At 55.6% G+C, this 14,675-nt stretch overlaps 1 long non-coding RNA gene across 1 annotated transcript in view; it reads right to left on the reverse strand.

The window, feature by feature from the left end:
- Positions 1 to 8,591: 8,591 nt before the first annotated feature.
- Positions 8,592 to 14,675, reverse strand: part of LOC141577431 (uncharacterized) — a 6,934-nt gene continuing 850 nt past the window's right edge. Inside the window, exons 1-2 of the long non-coding RNA XR_012506301.1 lie at positions 10,629 to 14,675; positions 8,592 to 10,338 (exon numbers count right to left, since the gene is read on the reverse strand). The exon at positions 10,629 to 14,675 is cut by the window's right edge and continues 850 nt beyond it. This is a non-coding gene — a long non-coding RNA (uncharacterized LOC141577431). The remainder of the gene's footprint in view (positions 10,339 to 10,628) is intronic.

Raw genomic sequence — 14,675 nt, forward strand, 5'->3', positions numbered from 1 at the left:
CGCAGCTGCCTGGTTTCACAGCTGTTCCCTGGCAGGGGAAAGTCCGCTAATTACCTCCCCTGTCCAGGGGGAGGCACTACATGCTTCCTGCATTTCCGGTCAAATCCCCGCCTTTCCCCGGCAGCCCGCAACATGAGTCACTCGAGGAAGACATGAGGAGGGCTACTTGGTAATCCCAGGCACTGCAGACATAGGACGGAACCTCCCCAACTCAGAATTACGGAACAATAACGAGTGGTTGGGGTAGGTTTGGGGCCAACTTCCACGCAGCATCCTGGTATAACAGCTGTTCCCTGGCAGGGGGAAGTTCGCTAATTTCCTCCCCTGTCCAGGGGGAGGCACTAAAGCCTTCCTGCTTTTCCAGCACAACCCCTGCCTTTCCCCGGTAGCCTGCACTAGGAGACACTCTGGGAAGACACGCGGAGGGCTCCTAGGAGATCCCAAGTACTGCAGACAGTGGACGGAACCTCCCCACACTCAGAATTACGGAATAAGTAGGAGTGGTTTGGGGAGTTTTGGGGGCGCCCTCCACGCAGCTGCCTGGTGTCACAGCTGTTCCCTGGCAGGGGGAAGTCCGCTAATTTCCTCCCCTGTCCAGGGGGAGGCACTAAAGCCTTCCTGCTTTTCCAGCACAACCCCCACATTTCCCCGGCAGCCCGCACTAGGAGACACTCAGGGAAGACACACGGAGGGCTCCTAGGAGATCCCAATGGCTGCAGACAGAGGAAGGTACCTCCCCACAATCAGAATTACGGAATAAATAAGAGTGGTTTGGGGAGGTTTTGGCGCTCCCTCCACGCAGCTGCCTGGTGTCACAGCTGTACCCTGGCAGGGGGAATTTCGCTAAATTCCTCCCCTGTCCAGGTGGAGGCACTAAATGCTTCCTGCATTTCCATCACAACCCCCGCCTTTCCCCGGCAGCCCGCAATAGGAGTCACTCTTGGAAGACACGCGGATGGCTCCTAGGAGATCCCAGGCGCTGCAGACTTAGGACGGAACCTCCCAAATCTCAGAATTCCGGAACGACGCTGAGTGGGTGTGGGAGGTTTGGGGCCGCCCTCCAAGCAGCTGCCTGTTGTCACAGCTGTTCCCTGTCAGGGGAAGTACGCTAATTACCTCCCCTGTCCAGGCGAAGGCACTACATTCTACCTGCATTTCCAGCCCAACCCCCGACTTACCCAGGCTGCCCGCACTAGGAGACACTCTGGGAAGACACGCGGAGGGCTCCTAGGAGATCCCAAGTGATGCAGACAGTGGACGGAACCTCCCCACACTCAGAATAACGGAATAAGTAGCAGTGGTTTGGGGAGGTTTGGGGGCGCCCTCCACGCAGCTGCCTGGATTCACAGCTGTTCCCTGGCAGGGGGAATTCGGCTAAGTACATCCCCTGTCCAGGGGGAGGCCCTAAATGCTTCCTGCATTTCCTGCCCAACCCCCGCTTTCCCTGGCAGCACGCATTAGGAGTCACTCGGGGAAGAAACGTGGATGGATCCTAGGAGATCCCAGGCGCTGCAGACAGAGGACGGAACCTCCCCACACTCATAATTACGGAACAATTACGAGTGGTTTGGGGAAGTTTGGGGCCACACTCCACGCAGATTCCTGGTGTCACAGCTGTTCCCTGGCAGGGGGAATTTCGCTAATTTCCTCCCCTGTCCAGGGGGAGGCACTAAATGCTTCCTGCATTTCCATCCCAACCCCTCCTTTCCCCGGCTGCCTGCACTAGGAGTCACTCGTGGAAGACAACCGGAGGGCTCCTAGGAGATCCCAGGTGCTGCAGAGCGAGGACGGAACCTCCCCACACTCAGAATTCCGGAACGCGGCCAAGTGGGTTGGGGAGGTTTGGCACCGCCCTCCACGCATCTGCCTGGTGTCACAGGTGTTCCCTGGCCGGGGGAAGTCCGCTAATTACCTCCCCAGTCCAGGGGGAGTCACTACATGCTACCTGCATTTCGAGCCCAACCCCCGCCTTTCCCCGGCAGCCCGCAATACGAGTCACTCGGGGAAGACACGCAGAGGGCTCCTAGGAGATCCCAGGCGCTGCAGACAGAGGACGGAACCTCCCCACACTCAGAATTCCGGAACGCGGCCGAGTGGATTGGGGACGTTTGTGGCCGCCCTCCACGCAGCTGCCTGGTGTCACAGCTGTTCCCTGGCAGGCGAAATTCCGCTAATTACCTCCCCTGTCCAGGGGGAGGTACTACATGCTTCCTGCATTTCCAGTCAAATCCCCGCCTTTCCCTGGCATCCCGCACTATGAGTCACTCGATGAAGACACGAGGAGGGCTACTAGTAGATCCTAGGCGCTGCAGACAGAAGACGGAACCTCCCCACACTCAGAATTTCGGAACTCGCCCGAGTGGCTGGGGGAGGTTTGGGACCGAGCTCCACGCAGCTGCCTGGTGTCACAGCTGTTCCCTGGCAGGGGGAATTTTGCTAATTACCTTCCCTGTCCAGGGGAAGGCACTACATGCTACCTGCATTTCTTACCCAACCCCCGCTTTTCCCCGGCAGCCCGCACTAGGAGACACTCAGGGAAGACACGTGGAGGGCTCCTAGGAGATCCCAGGCGCTGCAGACAGTGGACGGTACCTACCCACTCTCAGAATTCCGGAATGCGGCCGAGTGGGTGGGGGAGATTTGGTACCGCCCTCCATGAAGCTGCCGGGTTTCACAGGTGTTCCCTGGCAGGGGGATTTCCGCTAATTACCTCCCCTGTCCAGGGGGAGGCACTAGATTCTACCTGCATTTCCAACCCAACCCCCGCATTTCCCCGGCATCCCGCACTAGGAGACACTCAGGGAAGACACGCGGAGTGCTCCTAGGAGATCCCTAGTGCTGCAGACAGAAGAAGGAACCTCCCCACTATCGGAATTACGGAATAAATAGGCGTGGTTTGGGGAGGTTTTGGGGCGCCCTCCACGCAGCTGCCTGGTATCACACCTGTTCCCTGGCAGGGGGAAGTCCGCTAATTACCTCCCCTGTCCAGGGGGAGGCACTAAATGCTTCCTGTATTTCCAGCCAAACCCCCACCTTTCCCCGGCAGGACGCATTAGGAGTCACTCTGGGAAGACAGGCGGAGGGCTCCTAGGAGATCCCAGGCGCTGCAGATAGAGGACGGAACCTCCCCACATTCAGAATTACGGAACAATTACAAGTGCTTGGGGGAGATTTGGGGCCAACCTCCACGGAGCTGCCTGGTGTCACTGCTGTTCCCTGGCAGGGGGAAGTTCGATAATTTCCTCCCCTGTCCAGGGGGAGGAACTAAATACTTCCGGCATTTCCATCCCAAACCCCGCCTTTCCCCAGCAGCCCGCACTAGGAGTCACTCGTGGAAGACACGCGGAGGGCTCCTAGGAGTTCCCAGGCGCTGCAGACAGAGGATGGAACTTCCCACTCTCAGAATTCAGGAACGAGGCTGAGTGGGTGGGGGAGTTTTGGGGCCGCCCTCCACGCAGCTGCCAGTTGTCACAGCTGTTCTCTGTCAGGGGAAGTCCGCTAATTGCCTCCCCTTTCCAGAGTGAGGCACTAGATACTACCTGCATTTCCAGCCAATCCCCCGCATTTCCCCGGCTGCCCGCACTAGGAGACACTAAGGGAAGACACGCGGAGGGCTCCTAGGAGATCCCAGGTGCTGCAGACAGAGGACGGAACCTCCCAACAATCAGAATTACGCAATAAATAGGAGTGGTTTGGGGAGGTTTGGGGCCAAACTCCACGGAGCTGCCTGGTGTCACAGCTGTTCCCTGGCAGGGGGAATTTGTCTAATTTCCTCCCCTGTCCAGGGGGAGGCACTAAATGCTTCCTGCATTTCCATCCCAACCCCCGCATTTCCCCGGCAGCCCGCACTAGGGGTCACTCGTGGAAGACACGTGGTGGGCACCTAGGAGATCCCAGGCTCTGCAGACAGTCGACGGAACCTTCCCACCCTCAGAATACAGGAACGCGGCCGAGTGGTTCGGGGAGGTTTGGGGCCGCCCTCCACGCAGCTGCCTGGTGTCACAGCTGTTCCCTGGCAGGGGAAATTCCGCTAATTACCTCCCCTGTCCAGGGGGAGGCACTACATGCTACCTGCATTTCCAGCACAACCCCCACATTTCCCCGGCAGCCCGCACTAGGAGACACTCAGGGAAGACAAGCGGTGGGCTCCTAGGAGATCCCAAGAGCTGCCGACAGAGGAAGGAACCTCCACACGATCAGAAATACGGAATAAATAGGAGTGGTTTGGGGAGGTTTTTGATCGCCCTCCACGCAGCTGTCTGGTGTCACAGCTGTTCCCTGGCAGGTGGAATTCAGCTAATTAACTTCCCTGTCCTGGGGAAGGCACTACATGCTACCTGCATTTCCAGCCAAAACCTCGAATTTCCCAGACAGCCCAAATTAGGAGACACTCTGGGAAGACACTCAGAGGGCTCCTAGGAGATCCCAAGTGCTGCAGACAGTGGACCTAACCTCCCCACACTCAGAATTACGGAATAAGTAGGAGTGGTTTGGGGAGGTTTGGGGGCGACCTCCACGAAGCTGCCTGGTGTCACAGCTGTTCCATGGCAGGGGGAAGTCCGCTAAATACCTCCCCTGTCCAGTGGGAGGCACTAGATGATACCTGCATTTCCAGCACAACCCCTGCCTTTCCCCGGCAGCCCGCAGTAGGAGACACTCAGGGAAGAAACGCGGAGGGCTCCTAATAGTTCCCAGGTGATGCAGACCGAGGACGGAACCTATCCACACTCAGAAATCGGAACGTGGCAGAGTGGGTGGTGGAGGTTTAGGGCCGCCCTCCACGAAGCTGCCTGGTTTCACAGCTGTTCCCTGGCAAGGGGAAGTCTGCTAATTACCTCTCATGTCCAGGGGGAGGCACAAAATACTTCCTGCATTTCTTGCCTGACCCCACTTTCCCTGGCAGTACGCAATAGGAGTCACTCGGGGAAGACACGCGGAGGGCTCCTAGGAGATCCCAGGCGCTGCAGACATAGGACGGAACCTCCCCACACTCAGAATTACGGAACAAATACGAGTGGTTGGGGGAAGTTTGGGGCCACGCTCCACGCAGCTTCCTGGTGTCACAGCTGTTCCCTGGAAGGGGGAATTTCGCTAATTTCCTCCCCTGTCCAGGGGGAAGCACTAAATACTTCCTGCATTTCCATCCCAACCCCCACCTTTCCCCGGCAGCCCGCACTTAGAGTCACTCGTGGAAGACACGCGGAGGTATACTAATAGATCCCAAGTGCTGCAGACAGAGGAAGGAACTTCCCCACCATCAGAATTACGGAATAAATAGGAGTGGTTTGGGGAGGTTTTGGGACGCCCACCACGCAGCTGCCTGGTGTCACAGCTGTTCCCTGGTAGGGGGAAGTCCGCTAATTACCTCCTCTCTCCAGGGGTAGGCACTACATGTTTCCTGCATTTCCAGCCGAACCCCAGCTTTTCCCCGGCAGCCCGCACTAGGAGACACTCGGGGAAGACACGCGGATGGCTCATAGGAGATCCCAGGCGCTGCGGACAGAGGACGGAACCTCCCCACACTCAGAATTCCGGAACGCGGCCGAGTGGATTGGGGACTTTTGTGGCCGACCTCCACGCAGTTGCCTGGTGTCACAGCTGTTCCCTGGCAGGGTAAATCCGCTAATTACCTCCCCTGTCCAGGGGGAGGCACTACATTTTTCCTGCATTTCCAGTCAAATCCCCGCCTTTCCCCAGCAGCCCGCACTATGAGTCCCTCGAGGAAGACACGAGGAGGGCTACTAGGAGATCCCAGGCGCTGCAGACAGAAGACGGAACCTCCCCACACTCAGAATACTGGAACGCGGCCGAGTGGCTGGGGGAGGTTTGTCACCGCACTCCACGAAGCTGCCTGGTGTCACAGCTGTTCCCTGGCAGGCGGAATTCAGCTAATTACCTTCCCTGTCCAGGGGAAGGCACTACATGCTACCTGCATTTCCAGCCCAACCCCCGAATTTCCCAGGCAGCCCAAACAAGAAGACACTCAGGGAAGACACTCGGAGTGCTCCTAGGAGATCCAAAGTGCTGCAGACAGTGGACAGAACCTCCCCACACTCAGAATTACGGAATAAGTAGGAGTGGTTTGGGGAGTTTTGGGGCTGCCTTCCACGCAGCTGCCTGGTGTCACAGCTGTTCTCTGTCAGGGGAAGACCGCTAATTACCTCCCCTGTCCAGAGTGAGGCACTAGATGCTACCTGCATTTCCAGCCCAACACCCGCATTTCCCTGGTAGCCCGCACTAGGAGACACTCAGCTAAGACACGCGGAGGGCTCCTAGGAGAACCCAGGCACTGCAGACAGAGGACGGAACCTCCCCACAATCAGAATTCCGCAACACGGCCTAGTGGTTAGGGGAGTTTTGGGGCCGCCCTCCACGCAGCTGCCTGGTGTAACAGCTGTTCCCTGACAGGGGTACATTCGCTAATTACCTCCCCTGTCCAGGGGAAGGCACTACATGCTTCCTGTATTTCCAGCCGAACCCCCGACTTTCCCAGGCAGCCCGCACTAGGAGACAATCGGGAAAATACCCGGATTTCTCCTAGGAGATCCCAGGCGCTGAAGACAGAGGACGGAACCTCCCCACACTCAGAATTCCGGAACGCGGCCAAGTGGGTGGGGAATATTTGGGGCCGACCTCCCCGCAGCTGCCTGCTGTCAAAGCTGTTCCATTGCATGGGGAAGTCCGCTAATTACCTCCCCTGTCCAGGGGGAGGCACTAGATGATACCTGCATTTCCAGCGCCAACCCCTGCCTTTCCCGTCAGCCCGCACTAGGATACACTCGGAGAAGACACGCGGAGGCCTCCTAATAGATCCCAGGTTCTGCAGACCGAGGATGGAACCACCCACACTCAGAATACCGGAACGCGGCCGAGTGGGTGGGGGAGGTATAGGGCCGACCTTCACGCAGCTGCCTGGTGTCACAGCTGTTCCCTGGCAGGGGGAAGTCCGCTAATTACCTCCCCTGTCCAGGGGGAGGCACTAAATGCTTCCTGCATTTCCAGGCCAACCCCCGCCTTTCCCGTCAGCACGCATTAGGAGTCACTCGGGGAAGACACGCGGAGGGCTCCTAGGAGATCCCAGGCGCTACAGACAGAAGACGGATCCTCCCCACACTCAGAATTACAGAACGCGCCCGAGTGGGTGGGAAAAGGTCTGTTACGGAAATGACAGGCCAGCCAAGAAACATGCACCACTCGGAGGGTTGGTGTATTCAGATTTATTACGCCGGCGGGCTCAGAGGGGCTTCTACTCCGAAGCTCTGAGCACCTCCAAGACGTGCACATGAGGTTTCATGGGGTTAATTACAAATATGGGTCTATTCGCCAATAAGGCTGAAACAACAAAATGCAAAGGATCAGTACACTGGAGCTTATCAATTTGGAACAGATCACGTTACTGACACTTGTTGAGCTTGGATTTACGAGTTAGCTTGTTAGCCCAGTAAACTGATACTAAACTTTAAATTTACGAGTTAGCCCAGCAGAACTTAGATCAGTAAACGGACACTTATCACACTTAGATTAGTGACATTGGCTTGTTAGCCCAGCTGGGCTTTTCCTTTACAAGTCCTACAGGATCCAAGAAAGCCACGTTGGAAAACAAGTGGTGATTCTGATGGGACAGGAGATCAGTCATTTGGGGGCGAAGGGTGGGGTAGGTAGACATACCAGTCTGTTTGTCTGTTTTCACCCAGTGTGGGAGCCGTCCCAAAGAGATAACTCGAGGAGAGAGAAACAGGGAGTTGAAAAAGAACACGTTCAGTGGCGCGCCCTCCCCCCCCAACCCCAGGAGAAGGCCAAGCCAGAAGTCCCTCCGGATGGCGGGCACCGGACTCCGGCTTCCAGGGGAAGCGATTTTTTTTCCTCCCCATTTCAGGCCCGGAAGAAGAGGGAGAGGCAGAGTGTCCTTCTCGGGCATCCGCTGTTTCTGAAGCACGCTTGTTGACAAAAGATCGGCCTCCGTCTCGGACGAGCACAAGAATCCAGAGACAAGGTCTTGGAGCTTAGAAGCAAAGAGGACATTTTATCGCTCTGCCGAGCAAAGGGGATTCACAGCAGGCTAGCGTCTTCAAAACTGTGTACCCACCTTGGGGATGGAGTGGGTGGGGTGGTTCTAGAGCCATAGCTCAAACAATCGGGCATCGATCACCATCCACAGAATCGTTTTCTCATCAGAAGACTCAGAATGGTGTCACGATGCCTCCAGGTGACCCATTCTATAGAGGCTGGTGGTTAGATCTCGTTATCTCATAAGCACTCAAGGTGTGGCCTTCTTGGTCACTCAGGCTATTTTGTCAGGTCATTAGTCCCGTGACCGACCTTCTCCTCGGAGAAAGACTCAGAGACCCAGCATGATGATGACTTTCAATGAGTGAAATACAGTAGAAACAGTAAGATCGATAGCTTCCAGTTTCAACAACAGGCCTGGAACCGTGAGCAGCAACCAGTCAGTCAGGACAGTTGACCGTTTTCAGGGCGAGCATAAGAAACCGAATGACACCCCCCCCAGCAAATGAATGAGTGAATGAATGAATGAATGACCTAATGATCCTCCCCTCCCCCCCCCCGCCAAAAAAAGAGGAAGCAATCCGTTAGCCTAATTCCGGCCATTTTATTCATCCTCCTTCACCCTGAAGCCCCAGTCACCCACGTGCCACAGTGGTCTGTTTTCTGGTTTCCTCCACCACCCCACCCCCCACCAACCACCACCCCGCCAACATCCCCCCATGCCCAACCACAGCCCCAAGTGTGGGACTGGACGGGGGTGCAGGGGGCTGAGGGGGCGGCAATGGCGGCTTGAGGTGAGGGTGGGGAGTGTTCCGCCCAGATCGTATAGGAAGCTCAAACACAGCTGCAGTACGAGACAAGATGGTAGATTTCTGTGAGTCCTCCCTCCTCTTAAAATCCGTCCTAAGGAGGAGACAGACAGAAAGAGAAACATCACCCTCACTCCCAACGCCTCCTGCGCCCTCGATGCGCCCCAAAACAACAAGAAAAACAAAAACAAACACGACCACAAATAAGTCGCTATCCCTGGGGAAGAAGGATTCGATGGCATGGGGATATCATTCTAAAATTCATTCCCTCTTCATCACATTTCATGGAAACCGATTGCAATCTATGAGGCCCTGTGAAGGTAGGGGTTGGGGGGGTAGGGAGGAGGGAGGGAAGTGAAGGGGGGAGAGAGAGAGAGAGAGAGAGAGAGAGAGAGAGAGAGAGAGAGAGAGCGAGCAGAGGAGAGGAGGGATAAAAGGGGAGAGGACAGGAAAGGAGAGGAGGGAAAAGAGGGGAGGGGAGGGGAAATGAGAAGAGGCGAGGGGAGAGGAGAAGAGGGAGAGGAGAGGAGTGGAGGGGAGAAGAGAGGAGTGGAGGGGTGAGGGGGAAGGGGGGAGAACAGGGAAGAGGAGAGGAGGGGAGAGGAGAGGAAAGAGAGACAAGGGAGACAGACAGACACGCATGCGCGCGTGCGCACACACACACACAGAATAGCGAAATGGAGAGAGAGGCAGAGAGAGAGAGAGGCAGAGAGAGAGAGAGAGAGAGAGAGACAGACAGACAGACAGACAGACAGACATGGATCTAGGTCAGGGATACTACACATGGGTATTCTTCTGAGTGATTTTATGTGTTTTCTCAATCGCCACCTCTATGGAGATAAAAATCGCTCCCATAAGATGAAGGGAGTCCTTCTGCCACCGCCCGCGGCCCCGCCCACCAGCACCGCTTGTGTTTGTCAGGGATTCCAAGCCAAAGCACGTGGAGGAGCGGGAGAGCTTCCTGGCAGCCCAAGGAGGAGGAAAGTCCGGCAGCATGAGAGAGGTGGTTGGCACGGGGAAGCTGGAGGCCGGCTGAAGAGAAGATGGGTGAGGGGGCAGGGAGGAGGGTTTCCCAAGTTGGAGAGCCAAGACGAGGGAGGGGAGCTGTCGGTGGCTGCGTTCTGACCCCGACCCCAACCCTGACTGGAGCGGATCCCTGAAAGGAGGCGGTTCGGGCTCTCTGGCCGAGAACGCCCCTCTCTTCCTCTTTCTGCAGAAACACCTTCCGCGGACAGAGAAAGTCCATCCCAAGACCCTCGTCGGAAGAGTCCTTTCCAGACCCATCACGATCCTCCTGGGCCAAGGGGTCCAGGGGATGGGGGCGGGGCCTCCATTCGATCCGTCTTCCGTCCGTCCGTCCGTCCGTCCATCCACAAGATCTTGAACATCCATGTAGGATTCTGGATGGTAGCAGTTTTCCAGGATCCTCGAAATCCTTGTAAGTCCTCTCCTGGCAGATTCGACCCCTAGGTCGTACCGCGCAGCACAGGGCACTAGATTCAGTCCCTCGGGACGAGGGTTCCTGAAAAAGACCAGGAAAAAGAAGAACAGAATCACTATGGTGTGCACCAGCCAGAAACCTGCACCACCTTGTCACTCTAACAGACTTGCAAAAGGCGGGGTAGGGAGAGAAAGTCATAGGATGGCTACCGTCCCTCCCACCCCCACCCCACACGCCAAGCCCCAGACCATCGTCATCCCTGCTCCCCCTCCCCTCCCCTTTCCTCTCCCTTCCCCCTCCCCCTCCCCCTCCCCTCCATCGACGCCCGCCTCCCGATTGTACCCCACTCCTCTGAACCCAGCACCACCCACCCCAGCCTGGACGGGCTCGGCTCAGATCGGCTCAGCTCGGCTCGGCTCGGCCCGGCCCGGCCCGGCCGTCCGGTCGACTTCTTCGCAGGGTCTAAAATAGCGCCCGGCCGACAGGAAGGTGGCACATGGCACATGGCAGGGGAGCGAGCGGGACGGTTCGGGATCTCTGGGTGGCAGGGACACGCGGCCGGACAACCAGGAGCACGGACGGCCTGGCGTGCGTTCTCTCCGCTCGTGGGGGCCTCGACCAGAGACCGTGGTACGGAGAACGGGGACACACACACACCACACACACACACACCACACACACACACACACACACACACACCACACACACCACACAGGCACAGACACACAGACACAGACACACACACACACACACACACACACACACACACACACACACACACACCACACACACACACACACACCACACAGGCACAGACACACAGACACAGACACACACACACACACACACACACACCCCTTCACCCCCACCCCCAAACCTCTGACAGCTTTCGTTTGTTTTCGGCCGACCGTCCCTCGATGAGGTACGAGTGCCTTGGCTGGGGCTGGGGGGGGGGGTGGAGTTCCTCCCTCCACAACGACCCCACACAGGCTCTGTTCTGGTCACCCGAGTCCTCTTCCAAGTCAGACCACAGGCCTCCATCACCCGGCGCGAGCACTCGGGGAAACAGTCACCATCCTCATCGCTCCGCTCCACCTCTACACGTGAAGAACTGTTCCCAGCCCACGCCACTCCACCCCACCCCACGCCCCGATGCCACCCACCGCAGTGGAGAGAAACGAGACGAATCCACAGACGTGCATCAATCCGATGAAGAAAACGACGGCCCTATTCCAAGGAAGCATGGATATCTAGGTAGGAGATTCATCGAGTACTATGGAGGCGGTGGGAAAGGGGGGGGTTGCGGTGGGGAGGGTCTAGAGATCAGGCAGTACAGCCCATGCTTAGCATGCAAAAAATAAACGTCCAGGGTTCAATCCCCAGCACCTACTCTTCAAAAATAACCCGAGAAGAAGCAAGACGGCGGAGTAGAAGGACGCTCGTAGCTCACCCTCTCCCACAAATACACCAAAACTCACATCGACGGACCCACTCGGCCAATCAGACCACCTGCGGAACTCCGACAGAACACCGCCCTCTTCGAAAGACAAAGACGCCCAAAATCTGGTAGGAGAAAAGGAGAAAAGAAAGAGTCAAAAGCAAAACAGTGCGGGAGGGACCGGCAGAGGAGGAATAGGGCTCGTTCGCCAGACCTCCCCGTCTCCAACGGAGAGGCCGACGGGACGGTGGGGGAGCCTCCGAGTCTCAGATCTGCCCGGAGCGCCCCTTGACCGACCGACCCAAGTGAAATGGGCACAGAGGGTCCCCGCGACACCCAGCCCGAGTCGCAGGCCGGCAGCCGGGGGCCGGGACAGGCCGCACGAGCCGGGCGGAGGACCGTGGCGGCGGCACCACGCGCCGTGGCCGGGAGGGGATACAGAGCAGAACAACCCGCCCCCCCAACTTTCTTTCCATTACGGGGAAAGAAAGGCAAAGCAACACGGCCGGTGTGCCCTGGGGGGAGGGGCGCCGTAGCCTCCATCTCCTCAGACCCGCGGCGCCATCACCGGCCCTTCTCGCGAGAAGAGAGGCGGGGCGCAGCCACAGCCGCCATAGCCCCTGGCGCGCGGCGCGCAGCGCGCGGGCGGGGGCGGGAGCGGGGGCGGGGCCGAGACTCGAATCCGCACCCGGGGGCTCTGCAACCTCCTAGGCAGGACTGAGACTCGTTTTCAGCCTGAGGCAGATATTATATATCTGCCCCGGTACCTCAGAGAACTCGCGCCACCAAGACTAAGAAGGAGCCGAGTTTTGGAACGCAGCAGGGGCGGGGCGGTTCCACGGTCTCCCCCGAGCCCACCTACGGAGAGGAGCGCCGACCCGACCCGAGGCGGAGCACACAGCCGCACAGAGCAGCGGAGCGACCGGCGCCGGGAGAGGGCAGGCGGCCAGCCACCCTCCCTCCTTCCCGGCAGGAACGCAGCATCCGACCGCGGTGCCAGGAGGGGGCGCGATCTACTTGCCCACAGGCACCGAGGGCAGCACAGACGAGGGCGCCGACAGAGGGCCCGCGGAAACAGCAAGCTGAGTTCACGAAACAGGGCGACGACAGAAAGACTTCTCGGTGAAACCGTTAAGAGCGCACCGTCTCCAGGAGAACACATCCTTTTTTTTTTTTTTTTTCCCTCTTTTTTTTTTTCTTTTCCTTTTTCTTTTTTAATCTCTTTTACATCGGTTTTACCTTCTGTTACCTTTTTAACCTTTACTTTTGAACAGTCGTATACGTTTACGGTTTTAATCCCTTTTAAATGTTTCATTTCAAGTCTTTTCATTATTATTATTTTTAAACATCCACCCCCTTCCCTTTTTCATTCTCTTGGTTTTGATCTCCTGTTACTGGTTATTCACAGGTTTCAAATATTGTTTCTCGATTTTTTTCCTCCTTTTTATTAAGGTTATTAAAAGACGTCTCAACTCGATCGCTATTCTGCTTCCACTTACTCTTCTATTCATGATTACACACTGTCTTCAAACCTTTTCTTTCTCCCGTCTTTTAAAATCCTCTGTTTTATCTTTTGTTAAAATCTGTTCTATTTCCGATTACCTTTTAAAAATTTACTTTTGAAACAATTGTATATTATTTTCTGATCTTTTCTATTTGTTTTTAAAGGCTTTTAGAAGACGTCTCAGCTCAATTGCTATTCTGCTTCAACTTGCTCTTCTATTATTGATCGTACACTGTTTTCAAACCTTTTTTTCTCCATTCTTTTAACATCCTGCCCCCACCCCCTCTCTCCCTCTCCCCCTCTGTCTCTGTCTCTGTCTCTCTCTCTCTCCCCCTATCCCCCTCTCTCTTTTAAAGTTTTATGCCTGCCTAGGCTTTCGATAAATACATAAACTCCTTAAGGACACCAATAGATAACTGATACTCCTTAAGCCACAGTGCCAGAGAGATAGGAGCATTATGAAGAAGCAGAGGAACCACTCCCAATTAAAAGAGCCAGAGAAATTCCCTGAAAGCACGATCCATGAAATAGACGTGGATGGCCTGCTCGATCAAGATTTCCAAAAAGGAGTGATCCAAGTCCTGAAGGAACTCCAAGAGATAGTGTTGAGAGATATACTATACGTCAAAAACGAAATCGAAGCTATAAAGAAGAGTCAAGGAGAACTGGTCCACTCATTGGCTGAAATGAGAACTGGTCTAAAGGCTGTCCAAAGCAGGCTAGATCACGCAGAGGAACGAATAAGTGGCCTAGAAGGCAGGACAACAGAAAGAACCCAATCAGAACAGCTGAGAGAAAAACCAATAAAGAACAACGAAAACCATCTTAGGGACCTAAGGGACCCTCGAAAGCGTGCCCATCTACGCACAATAGGGGTTCCAGAAGGGGAAGAAAGAACCAAGGGGACCGAAAAGATATTCGAAGAAAGCATGACTGAAAATTTCCCAAATCTAAAGAAGGAATCAGATATCCAAGTCCAGGAGGCTCAGAGGGTACCCAACAGAAAGAACTCAAACAGGCCCACACCAAGACATAGGCTAATCAAGATGGCCAGAGTCAAGGATAAAGCAATGATCCTAAACGCCTTTAGGCAAGAGAAAAACAGAGTGAGTTTCAAGGGAACCCCCATAAGGCTCTCAGCGGATTTCTCTACACAAACACTACAGGCCAGAAGGGAGTGGCAAGATCTATTGAAATTCTTGAATGAAAAACAAAACAAAACAAAACAAAACAAAACAGACAAAAAGAAGCAGCCTAGGATACTCTATCCAGCAAAGCTATCCTTTAGAATAGAAGGGGAGGTAAAGAACTTCACAGACAAGCAAAAACGAAAAGAGTTTAGCAACACTGAACCCATGCTAAAAGAAACATCAACAGGTCTACTCTAAATAGAGAAGAAGGAGGATGGTACAAAAATGAGACCACTCATCACCGGAAAGGTGATCACTACCATTCATTCCAAACGGAATAAACACA

Source organism: Camelus bactrianus, chromosome 4, assembly GCF_048773025.1.
Source record: "Camelus bactrianus isolate YW-2024 breed Bactrian camel chromosome 4, ASM4877302v1, whole genome shotgun sequence".
Taxonomy (NCBI): Eukaryota; Metazoa; Chordata; class Mammalia; order Artiodactyla; family Camelidae; genus Camelus; species Camelus bactrianus.